A 10690-nucleotide genomic window follows, 5' to 3' on the forward strand; every position below is an offset into this window, starting at 1 on the left:
CCGCAACCACTTAGAAAGAAGCACAGTGCTGGAAGCAGTGGCTTATGCCTGTAATCCTAACTACTCAGGTGGCTGATGTGGAAGGATTACTTGAGGCCAGTAGTTCGAGACCAGCTTGGGCAATAGAGAAATACCCTATCTCTAAAACTAAACTAAACTAAAATAAAATAAAATAAAGAAGCACAGTGCACAGTGGAACTCTTTAAATTCTAGAAATAACATAAAACCATATTTAGTGTGATGCTCTGCCCATTTCCTGAATAATTCATTAATAGCTGCCAGTTTTAAGTGGGGCCTAGGACATGAGAAGGCAAGAGGTCAAGGTGGCACTACAAGATGTTCTGCTGGCCGGGCGCAGTGGCTCACGCCTGTAATCCCAGCACTTTGGGAGGCCGAGGTGGGCGGATCACCTGAGGTTGGGAGTTCGAGAGCAGCCTGACCAACATGGAGAAACCCCGTGTCTACTGAAAATACAAAATTAGCCAGGTGTGGTGGCACATGCCTGTAATCCCAGCTACTTGGGAGGCAGAGGCAGGAGAATTGCTTGAACCCGGGAAGCGGAGGTTGTGGTGAGCAGAGACCACACCATTGCACTCCAGTCTGGGTAACAAGAGAGAAACTCTGTCTCAAAAAAAAAAAAAAAAGATGTTCTGCCATTTGGGCCTTAAGATCCAGCAAATTCATGGTATTCAGTGTCTGTGGTAGATGATAAAGTAGCTGTATAAAGCTACCAGTAGGCCCTAATAGGAGAATCACAACAAGGCACAGAAGTCCATCTAAAGCAGGATTTCTTAACCTTGGCACTATTGGCATTTTAGTCATCCTTGACGTTGTGAATGGCTTTTACATGATAGGATGTTTAGCAGCATCCCTGCCCTCTTCCTACTAGATGCCAATATCACTGCCCTGAATTATGACCAACAAAATGTCTCTAAACATTGTCAAGTGTCCCCCTGGATGAGAACTACTGCTTCTGAAGAGAGTTATGCCCTCTCTGCAGATGACTGCTCTTCTTTTGAGAAATAGCTCCTTGCTTGACTTTTGAGCCCCAGCAGTGACTGACCATGTGACCCGACATACTCTCAAGAAGTGAGTGTTCCAATCCACCAAGCCATAAAGCTATACGTGCTGGCGGCATTCCATCATTAAATGGAAGTGATATTGTGTGTCAGATGTGAACTTTCAAGGGAACATGGGAGGACTATATTTTTCTATCCTCTTTCAGTTAAATGTGACCTTATGACTTTTTTTTACCAAAGAGCAGAAATCATTTCTGTAGAAACATTTATGTGCCAGTATGCAATTCTCCAGCCTGTTCTTCTCTTGTCACTATGATAATAGAAGCAGAGATAAATATAGATACGCAATGCTGACCCATCAAATGAAGAACAGCTGCCTGGAATCACCCAACTTGCAGCAGATTTTACATGAGAAGAAATAAATCTCTCTTTTTCACATTTTAAGCCTTTATTTGAAGGTTGGTTGTTACCACTACATAATCAACTAATCCTGACTACAATGGTTGTAATGAGGTTACAGCAGGCTCCAAAAGCACAAGTAAGCTAAAAGAACAAATGGCTCAGACACCGATGGCACTTACTTCTACTAATCAACTCTTCCTTAATCTATGGCCCTGTAGAGTTCCCTAAGATCAAATGAAAGAAAAAAAAAACTTAGGCCGGTTTACACATGGGTGCATACAATATGCTGGCATTGACCTTACAGAGAAGTAGCCCTACAGGACAGGAGAAAGGGAACTCCCAGTAGGCAGAACTTCAAACAGTATCTCTTTGTTCACTATACCTGAAGAGACCAAAGATATGGATCTATTGGTTTGGCTAAATGGCCTTTGTAACCAGTATTTGCTCAAGAGACACATGAACAAAATGGTCTTGTCAGCAAGAATAGAAATTATACCCTGGCTCAACACAGACTTCCCCTCATCAATGTTGATCTACAATTTCACAATATGCCAGGCTATCTCACACCTCACACATTTTCTTATGCTGCACTCCTCTCTGGAATGCCTTTCAACTACCCTCTATCCTAACTGCCCTCCCCTTCTTCCAACACTCAGACCAACAGTTGCCTCCTCTATGAAGCTTTTGCATAGCATACAACCCTGCATCAATTCAAAGCCCTCTCCTTCTTGTTCACACAGCAGTTCTCAACACAGGGTCCACAGACCCCCAGGGATCTATAATAAAACTCATAAACTTTGATAAGAAGAAAATTATATCACTCTTTTTACCAATCTCTAACTAAAATGTATTATGTCATTAGATTGTGAGTATAGGCAAAACAATAAAACAAACAACCATAATATTTTTATGATTTGGTCACCAATAGAAATCACAGGTATTAGGCCAGGCGCGATGGCTCACGCCTGTAATTCTAGTACTTTGGGAAGCCAAGGCGAGTGGATCACTTGAGGTCAGGAGACCACCCTGGCCAACATGGTGAAACCCCGCCTCTACTAAAAATACAAAAATTAGCCAGGCGTCATGGCGTATGCCTGTAGTCCCAGCAACCCAGGAAGCTGAAGCATGAGAATCACTTGAACCTGGGAGGTAGAGGTTGCAGTAATCTGAGATCGCACCATTGCACTCCAGCCTGGGAAACAGGGCCAGATTCCATCTCAAGAAAAAAAGAGAAGTCACAGAAATTTTCGTATCAAATTACATTTGTTTCTTATCAGTATGTCATGACACTTTTCTCTGGTCAGAGAGCTTCCATTCTACCGGGGATAAAAATGTTTCCAATCTTATCTGCCCAGATATTTAGCTAAACATTTTTCTAGGTGTTTCCATATGAGATTAACATTTAAATCTATAGACTGAGTAAAGCAGATTGCCCTTCCTAATGTGGGTGGATGTCATTTAATCAGTGGAAAGCCTGAATAGACAAAAAGGCTAAGCCTCCCCCAAGTAGAGAGAGTCAGTTTCTTCTGCCTAAGGACATTGACTTTCTCCTGCCTTCAAACTCAAACTGAAACATTAGCTCTTCAGAGTCTCAAGCCTGAGTGACTGCTACTATGTTATCTCTGGTTCTCAGGCATTTGGACTGTGTCTGACTGGAACTATACCATCAGCTCTCCTGAGTCTCCAGCTTGCCAACTACCCTGCAGGCGTGGTAGCAAGCACCTGTGATCCCAGCTACTCAAGAGGCAGAGATGGGAAGATTATCTGAGTTCAGGAGGTAGAGGCTGCAGTGAGCTGTAATCATACCACTGCACTCCAGCCTGGGCAACAGAGTGAGACCTTGTCTCCAAATATGATAATAATTATTAAATATATTAATTAGATTTATATATATAATTTATATATATATGGCAACTGTTGAAATGGTCCTAGTGAGAGGCCCAGTGAGAGGTTAGAGGCCTGAACAACTACGACTACTGCTGCTGCTGCTATTACTATTAATAGCAGCTAATATTTATTATGCACCAAGTACTATAATAAAAATATTCTGTGTATCTGCTCATTTAATCCTAACAACTCTTCTTAAAAACTTTTAAGACGGGCGGATCACGAGGTCAGGAGATCAAGACCATCTTGGCTAACACGGTGAAACCCCGTCTCTACTAAAAATACAAAAAAATCTAGCCGGGCGAGGTGGCGGGCGCCTGTAGTCCCAGCTACTCAGGAGGCTGAGGCAGGAGAATGGCGAAACCCGGGAGGCGGAGCTTGCAGTGAGCTGAGATCCGGCCACTGCACTCCAGTCTGGGCGACAGAGCAAGACTCCGTCTCAAAAAAAAAAAAAAAAAAAAAAAACTTTTAATTTTGAAATTATAGACTCACAGGAAGTTGCAAAAAAATTGCCAGCAGGTCTCATGTACCCTTTGCCCATTTTCCTTCAATGGGAACACCTTGAATAACTACAGTAAAATATCAAGACCAGGAAATTGACATTGTTACAGTCTACAAAGTTTATTCAGATCTAACCAGTTTTACAAGCACTCATGTATATGTGTGTGTATAGCTCTATGCAATTTTATCACATATGTAGACTCATGTAATTACCACCACAATCAAGATACAGAACTGTTCTGTCACCAAGACACTCTTGTAGTCCCACCCACTCCCCTCTCCTTGATAACTAAACCATGGCAACCACGAATCTGTTCTCCATCTCTTTATTTTTAGTATTTCAAGAATGTTATATAAATGGAATCATGGAATATGCAATTTTCAGATTTTTTTCACTTGAGACCCATTCAAGTTGTTACATATCAAACAATCCACTCCTTTTTATTGCTGCATAGCAGTCCATGATACAGATGCACTATAGTCTATTTAACCTGTTGAAGAACATTTATGTTTCCAGTTTTTGGCTATTAGGAATAAAGATGCTATGAGAATTCACACAGATTTTTATATGAATGTAAGTTTCAGTTTCTCTGGAACAAATGCCCAAGACTGCAATTGTTGGCTTGTATAACTCTATTTCTAAAGATAAGGACACTGAGATATAAACAGTGGAGCTGGGATTCTAATCTAGACAGTTGCCTCTAGGCCCTAACTCTTCATAACATTTCTAGCTGCTATAGAAATTACGAGAAGTAAATGGAATCAAAAAAAGAGTAAGAAGGTAAAGTCAACAGAACCCAGCATTGCTCAAATGAGGGGTAAGTGTTAAAGATAGACAACATCAGGGTTCCAGCTCCAGCAGGTTAGAAAGATGATAAAAGGGAAAACATGAATTCACTTTTAAACATATTATATTTGAAGGACCTGTAGATCATCTTCATCCAGTAGGCAATTACATGTATAGAATAGGAACTAAAGTTCAAGGGAAAACTCTGGATTAGAGACACAGATTTGAGAACCATCATATTTGGATGGTAATTAAATAAAAAAGATCACAGAGTAACAAAGTATAAAATGAGAGAAGATTCAGAACCTTAAGGAACGGAAACATTTAAGTCTTAAATTTTATATTCATTTCCCCTAGTATTTTCCATAAACAGTAGATACTGTAAAATACTGCAAATTCAAATTAACTTTAGATTTTAAAAAAGCCCTTCATGTTTTCTTGCCCTTTTTTTTTAATGGAGACACAGAGTCTCACTTCATCACCCAGGCTGGAGTGCAGTGGCACAATCTTGGCTCAATGCAACCTCCACTTCCTAGGTTCAAGCGATTTTCCTGCCTCAAGCCACTCGAGTAGCTGGCACTACAGGTGTGCACCACCATGCCCAGCTAACTTTTGTATTTTTAGTAAAGATAGGGTTTCACCATGTTGGCCAGGCTGATCTTGAAATCCTGACCTCAAGTGATCTACCCACCTCGGCCTCCCAAGATGCTGGGATTACAGGCCTGAGCCACTGTGCCCAGCCATTACGTTTTCTATTTGAGTCTTACAGTTACCCTATAATGTAGAAAGGACAGTATACTCTCCCCCATCCCCACACCCTTTTTCATTTAAAAAGTATAAACTAATAAATAAATTTTAAAAAGAATGAATACACAGATTAAAAAGCCTCAATAGAAAAGAATATGGAAAAAGTATAACTTTCAGTCCCTGCTCAGTATCTAACTTGTCTCTCTCATCCATTTTATATATATATATATATATATATATATATATGGAAAGGAATTTAAGGAGGTTAATTGGCAAGTCTTAGTAGCTAACAACAGTCTATATTAATTAAGAATCAGGGAGATTCTTTTCACCAGATAGTGCCAAAGGCGAAGAAGGAAGCTCCTACCCCCTTTGAAAGCAGAAGCCAAAGCAAAGGCTTTGAAGGTCAAGAAAGCAGTGCTGAAAGGAGTCCACAACCACATACACAAAAAAAGAAGATCTGCAAGGCACCCATGTCCCAGTGGCCCAAGGCAGCCCCAGAGGCAGCCCAAATAGCCTTGTAAGATAGCACGATACAAGGAGAAAGAAGCTTGACCACTATGCCATCATCAGGTTCCTGCTGACCACTGAGGCTACCATGAAGAAGATACAAGACAACAACATACTTGTGTTCATTATGGATGTTAAAGTCAACAGGCACCAGGTCAAACAGGCTATAAAGAAGCTCTTTAACATCGTTAAGGCCAAGGTCAAGACCCTAATCAGACCTGATGAAGAGAAGAAGGCATATGTTTGACTGGCTCCTGATTATGATGCTTTGGGGGGGGTGGGGGGTTGCCAACAAAATTGGGATCATCTAAACTGAGTTCGGCTGGCTAATTCTAAGTATATATCTTAATATCTTTTCACCAGAAAAAAGAAAAAAAAGAATCAAGCACTATCAACAGCTAAGTATTCATAATGACAAAGGTGATGGATAAATTGGATTCTAACACTTTTTGAAGTTTCATGTGTTCAAATAGGACAAAATAGATATTCTGTAACCCATGCTTTGCCATTCAATAAATTGATGCCATTTACCATATTTTATGACTAATTTTTTGGCAGTTATATTTCAAACCTAGAAAGTACTATAATTCTATAAATAATCAAAGTCACACCTCTTAATATATTACATAATTGGGTTTTTACGCTTTTCTCTAAAATTAAAGTCTACTCATATTTTTCCTCAGATTTGTCTCCATGGCAGCCAGATACCCAAACAGAAAGTCTAGAATTCACAAAGATGAACCATAAGTTTCTAAACTGGACCCAAGTCAAGGTAAACACATTTGCAATGCCAATTTTTAGTATATATTACTGAGTGAATGTTTATGCAAAGATTAATGCATATATTCATCACATAGCATTATCAGAAAACGACCTTGAATTACTCCAACTCTTATTTTCCAATTTTAGTTTAATTCTAGAACTAGATAGCTTTCAGGGACAGTAAAAGAATAGGATAGAAATGTCTATACAAATTAGCACAGGTCTGAATCATGAAAGAAATTAGTTTGATTTATGGAAAGCAGATAAGTGCCAAGTAAGAACTAATCCAAACCAAAACATTCAGCACAATTTTCATTTCTGGCAACTCCAGCTCCTGGCTAGAAAAACTATCCTAGCTATGACAGAATGGGTGCAGTGGCTCATGCCTGTAATCCCAGCACTTTGGGAGGCCGAGGCAGGTGGATCACCTGAGGTCAGGAGTTCGAGACCAGCCTGACCAACTAGTAGAAACGTCTCTACTAAAAAAAATACAAAATTAGCCGGGCGTGGTGGCACATGCCTGTAATCCCAGCTACTTCAGAGGCTGAGGCAGGAGAATGGCTTGAACCTGGGAGGCGGAGGTTGCTGTGAGCCAAGATCGTGCCACTGCACTCCAGCCTGGGCAACAAGAGTGAAACTCTGTCTCAAAAAAAAAAAGAAAGAAAGAAAAAAAAAAGCTATCCTAGCTATGACATGAAATGACAATTTATTGAGCTATAAAAATACTAGTAAATTAGTAGACTTGGCAGCCCTTTCTCTAAAGCTGAAACTACTGTTACTGCTTCATACCACAAGTGCCAGAGCCTTTGAATTAGATCAAGGCACTTCCACTCTGAAGTGGAAACCAGTGGTGAACCAAATAATCAAGGGAATTTGTTTCCAAAATACATCTAGCCCCTTCACACTCCTCTCATCTGTAAGATTCTGAAGGGAAGTGGAGATGATATAAGTGATATATGTATGCCTTTCTAAAAACTCCTAAATTGTTTTGAGGTATCTATTTCCAACTCCATGAAGAATTCTTAAATTAGTTCCAAACTTTTTTAAAACACTGTATCAATCACAGGCTTGAGGAGCAGAGCTACCAAGTGACAAGGGCTCAACAGAAGGCTAGAAAGGTAAGGAGCTGTACTCAGAACAGATGTAAGCTACTTTCAGAGCTTTCTGTGCTGGCTCCCTCCAGAATCCACTACATTTTAGACAGTAATAAATGTTCAGTTCAACATCCCGAGAAAAGCACATAGTCCAAGCAGATAAAAATGTAAAAAGAAGCAACTCTGGAAATCAAAAAAAATAAGAAGCCACAGACAATGACAGACAAAAAAATCTTCTGTTCTGGCTTTAAAAGAACAGTAACTCGGAACAAGGATCTCTAAGGGGGAATAAAAAGAACAATACAAAGTACTATTGTGATAACTAGTTTCGAAACTTCTGCCCATACTTTATCAGTTTTTTATTATGTAGCATTGGTTTTTCTGTGAGATTCAGTCAAGCTGAAAATCTCAATCATTCTAGAACTTAATAAACTATTACACAATGCCAAAACTGTGTATTACAAATAATCAAGCTTAAATCTGAATCACATGTCAAGATAGTTTAAGGGCTGGGCTAAAAAACACACTTTCAAGGTCTATTTTATGGCAAACAAACTCCTTTACAATCATTGTTTCAAATTCCTTATAAACAGCTCCAATACTGAAATGTTTCATAAAAGAGAACTTCTATAACGTATAAATAATCATCTAACCACACTATATGCTAATTTGGACTAGTATTTCTTTAACTACTTGATAATTTCCTACTCGATGCTCAACTTACTGCATTCTACAATGACACCTACTGGCCATTCAAAATCAGCAATTAGTTCTCTAAGACAGCTCTAGTAGGCTGGTTACATAAGAAGAAACACACACACACACACACACACACACACACACACACACACACACATACACGCATAAAAGCAAAGATTTAACTGGTACTCAAAACACTACAGAATTGCACCTAAAATAGAACCAGAAATTTTCTTTGTGACTGAGATTGCATTATTCTTGGAAAAAGAGAAAAGGCAAAGAACAAAACATCAAACGTCAATTAAAATTTTTCTCTAAAGCATTCTCAAATATTTCAGTACTGGGAACATCTGGGAACAAACAAACTTTAATGATGCACCTCTTTCCCAATGAAAATTTTGAGGAAAAAACGAAATTTTGACTTAGGTTCATATATAGGAATATAAATTATCATTAATAGAAAAAAATCACAAAGTTTTTCTGACATGCAGTACTGAAATAAATTTAGGAAAATTATAGAGTTGCTGATACTACATTAGACCTTATCTCCTAAGCTAAAGACAACATTTCAAACACCTTACATTTTAGAAATTTATAACGCTTCCTTTAAAATTATTTTCCAGTGCTTCTTTGAAAATTGTTTTTCAATGAGCTATAAAATCAAGTTTTTATGTCGTTTGCCCTTCCATAACATATACTGAATAGAATTCCTATTTTAATTCTACATTTTATTGTGGAAACAATGAATTATAAAACTTTTTTAAAATAAGATAATTCAGTTAATTATATCTATAAATATATTTTGCCTCTGCCCGAGAGGATCAGAGTCCACTTTTTAAACCTAATAATTCATAACTAGCTTATCAGACTTGCTTACAGAACAAACTACTTAAAAGTTGACTTTTTTCGGCCAAGCGCGGTGGCTCACGCCTGTAATCCTAGCACTTTGGGAGGCCGAGGCAGGCGGATCACCTGAGGTCCGGAATTCGAGACCAGCCTGACCAACATGGAGAAACCCCAGTCTCTACTAAAAACACAAAATTAGCCGGGCGTGGTGGCGCATGCCTGTAATCCCAGCTACTTCGGAGGCTGAGGCAGGAGAATGGCTTGAATCCGGGAGGCGGAGGTTGCTGTGAGCCGAGATCGCACCATTGCACTCCAGCCTGGGCAACAAGAGCGAAACTCCGTCTCAAAAAAAAAAAAAAAAAAATTGACTTTTCTCCCCAAATTCAGACCACCACCTTATTTGCACAGTCGCTAACTTCCACAATATCCTGGGGGGAGGAAGGGATCTGCCAACTAATTTTCTAGTCATTTTCCAACTTACACTTAGCTCTCACTGTAAATTTTTTAAGGATCCCCACTTTCCTGAAGATTTTTTAAAAATGTTGTCAGCCTTGACCCTCAAATAAATTCACAAACTACAAAACATGAACCTGGCCACATTCATCGCAAACTAGTATCTGTCAAGTCAAGTCCATATTTGGGATAAGCTCTTCGTGACTACTCTATCCTCCATGCTACCACCCTTCGCCTACAGAACCTGCCAAGGTAAAAGACACTCAAGTCAAGGAAAAAAGTGTTCTAATACATTAATAGATTGCAAGACCTTCTCTCCCAGGAGGGTCAACCTAGTTGTTTGGGTAAATAACAGCCAAAGATTACATAATGTACGGCAATAATGAGTCTTCAGGATCTGACCGCCAGTAAATATTTTTCTTCTCCGCTCCCCCTCACCACCCCCAGGAAATAGCCCTAAGAAGCAATCACTGGGATTTCTCTTAGCTGTCTTCAATGCCGTGTCCTTTTCTCGCCTGGGGCTTTGTGCAAGGAATCCCTTCAGCCCTCACTACACCGCCTTGCTCCCGCCTCCCTCCCCCATCTCTGCTGGCGCCAGCGCAGCCCCCACTCCCTAGGTGGGCCCCCACTTCGCCCCACAGGGCTCTGCTTCCACCAGCCTCGGCTGCCGCCTTCTCGTCCTCAGGACCCTCCCAAGATGCTACCTGGTTTATGAGAGGTTCTGGGACCACCAACACACCAGCTACCGCCTTTCCAGACCACCCTCGCCAGCTCCCTTCTGTAGTTTCCGCGGCCGAGGGAGAAGAAAAACCCTCTTCACCTAGCACTTTGCGTTCCCCAAAGACAGCACCACCGCCTACCTGTCACCCTGCTGTCTCCGGCTTCCTACAGCCACCGCCTCCCGCAGAAGCCTGCCAACTGCAGCGCAACAACCAGCCCTCTCATTGGGTGAGAGCACGCGCTCAACAACAGGCTCCCTGATT

At 40.4% G+C, this 10690-nt stretch overlaps 1 protein-coding gene across 5 annotated transcripts in view; it reads right to left on the reverse strand.

Moving 5' to 3' along the window:
- The window catches only part of FAM126B (family with sequence similarity 126 member B), an 86712-nt gene extending 76085 nt beyond the window's left edge, over positions 1-10627 (reverse strand). For 2 of the 5 annotated variants that reach the window (XM_023218653.2, XM_023218683.2), the window contains exon 1: positions 10568-10627. The gene's annotated coding sequence lies outside the window, so the exon portion shown is untranslated. The other 3 variants (XM_023218668.1, XM_023218675.1, XM_023218660.2) reach the window with 2 other exon arrangements.
- Positions 10628-10690: the final 63 nt, after the last annotated feature.

The sequence above is a fragment of the Piliocolobus tephrosceles genome, chromosome 11 (assembly GCF_002776525.5).
Source record: "Piliocolobus tephrosceles isolate RC106 chromosome 11, ASM277652v3, whole genome shotgun sequence".
Lineage (NCBI taxonomy): Eukaryota > Metazoa > Chordata > Mammalia > Primates > Cercopithecidae > Piliocolobus > Piliocolobus tephrosceles.